Below are 2,500 nucleotides of genomic sequence, written 5' to 3' on the forward strand. Positions count from 1 at the left end.
CATATCAGTACATTCCATGAGGAGTCTAGCAGATATTATGTCAAGCCCTGTCGCCTTCGAGATGCATAATTTAGATAGAAGAAAGCGCACTTTATTGATGTTAGTTGGCTGAAGTTCGAAATGTTTGTCAGAATAGGTTAGGAACTCGCGATTGTGGATATCGCTTATGTCGCTGTGAATCTCACTGGCAAGTCTGGGTCCAATGCTAGCAAAATGATTATTAAAAGCCGGACATTTGTTGTGAGTCTAATACGGAATTTCCACTAAGTTTTATTTCTTTTACAGTCAAATTGTTGGAATTTGTAGATGTAAGATTATTGATGATTTGCCAGGTCCTTCAAGAACTGCCCTTGCTATCCTGAAGAGCATTCCGGTAATGTGTTTCTTTAGCAGATTTCATCTTGTTTTTGACATGATTGCGAATTTTCTTAAAATTTGCTCAGTCCTTTGTTACTTTTCTTTTCAACTTATCTCTTTCATGAATGCTTTTTTTAATGCGGTGTCACACCCACGGACATCTCGATGGGCGAACACACTTGGTCCGAAGAGGAGCATGTTTGTTAACAGCACTAAGAAATAAAGCTTTCCACGCTAGCCACATATCATTCGGGTCATCAAACAGTTGAAGATCGTTCCACTGTTGGGCAGCAATGTCAATTCAGAAATTTTCTCTTCTACAGTTTTTGAATTTCTATATGTTATAGTTTTATGGCCCCTTCCAGATCGTTCAACGCCAAGTTTGCGATACACATGAACAAGACTGTGATCACTTATACCCACATGAGAGACTCCCGAAAAAACCACCTTTTCAGGACAATTTGCAAAAATCAAGTGAATTAAGATTGAAGAGGAACAAGTTACACGAGTTGGTTCCCTAAGAAGTTGATGAAGACTGTAAACATCAGCAATGCCGTTTAGTAAACTCGTGCTAATGTCCAATGTAGACGATGCCATATTGCAATTTAGGTCACCCATAAGGTACAGTTCAACATTCTGAGCGTCGAGTCTACCAATTAGGGATTCGAAATACGCAAAGATCTCGGAAGATGAATCTGGAGGTCTGTAACAAAAGGCTTGGAGTAAGGTCACAAACCTCAATACATAAATTTTCTAGTTGGTAAACAAGAAGATCAGGAGGCAGTGAATAGTTAAAATGGTGGATTTGAAGAAAAAAACAGACGCCACCACCATTTCTGTTTCTATGACGGCGAATTAAATCAAAGCCCGAGATACAGACCTCCCAATCCTTCACACTATCATCTAGTCTTGTTTCATTAATCGATAATATTACAACAGGATCGTCAGCAAGGAGAATCCTTAATTCATCAATATGCTTAGGCAAACTGGTTATATTAAGAGAAGCCAATTTAAAACCTCGTTTACGCGGAAAGAAAGAAAGAAAGAAAGAAAGAAAGAACACCCTCAAGAGAATCTTTCATATGCAAAGTTAAACTGCTTGCGGGTGACAACGGCAATTCATCAGAATTTCAAATGTTTTTAACAAAGCTAACAAAATTTGATCGTGTTAGTAAACTTGAAATTGATACCTTAGTGTTCGGCAACTTTGCTTCAATTAGGTTGCCAAGATCGACAATTCTCTTAGATACGTTTCTTGGGTTTATGGTCTTGAGGTCATTTGTTCCAATATGAAGAATTGCGGCATGTTCAGGGTTCTGTCTGATAGTTGCCAGTGGTTTAATATAGGCGAACATGTCTTCGACAGAAGCACCAGAAAAACACTTCACCACAGTTTTTAACCCGTCTACCATTACACACTTTCCAGCCTCGAATATTCTTTACCAGAGTCAACGACAATTACTACAACTCGTCTTTTGGCGACCGCTTCATCCGAGTGTGGGGCGTTATTAGATTCACGTCTTCTTTCGGTGATTGCAGCAGTTTGCGTCTCGCTGGCTGCTTCTTTAGCAACTTTCTGCGTTTGCAAATTTCGTCTTTTTCTCTTTCGCCTGATTTGATACATTCGAACCGGACTTTCCACAAAACTCGCTCGCTTGCTGTGCCTCGCTTCTCTGTAACATTAAGTTACATTGTAAACGCTGTAAGTTACTCTGTAAACGTGCCAATTAAAGGGCTTTGCAAGAAGTGATCTTTTTCTTCAGCAAAATACACCTTATTCCAAATGGATAAGATTTTAGTATTCTTTTGTTTGCTTGAAAAATAGCCATTGTTGCCTCGTTCTAAAGCTGAAAATGCAAACGATTATTTAACCTTGAACCCAAAGATTATTTAAACTTGAACGAGGCGACAAAGGGCTATTGAATTTGTAAGCAAACAAAAGAATAGAAAAATCTCGGCCATTTCGGAGTAAGGTGTACAGTTCACGTGAAAGTTAGATTGCAAGGATATGTTGGGTTCAAGGTCAAGGGTTTAGTTTAATCCCAACCCAGATCTTTTCCTCTCAGTTTCTCAGTTCGTGTCGGCCCACTTCAATACCAAAGCTAAGGTGGTTTTCCTTGGATTTCTATCTTCAAGCAGTTGC

The 2,500-nt window shown here is 39.2% G+C and overlaps 1 protein-coding gene across 1 annotated transcript in view; it reads left to right on the forward strand.

Annotated features, from left to right (window-relative positions):
• Positions 1 to 2,500, forward strand: part of LOC138054598 (major facilitator superfamily domain-containing protein 6-like) — a 10,420-nt gene that overhangs the window by 6,706 nt on the left and 1,214 nt on the right. The gene's annotated exons all lie outside the window — the stretch shown is intronic.

This window comes from Montipora capricornis, chromosome 6, assembly GCF_036669925.1.
Source record: "Montipora capricornis isolate CH-2021 chromosome 6, ASM3666992v2, whole genome shotgun sequence".
NCBI classification, from domain to species: domain Eukaryota; kingdom Metazoa; phylum Cnidaria; class Anthozoa; order Scleractinia; family Acroporidae; genus Montipora; species Montipora capricornis.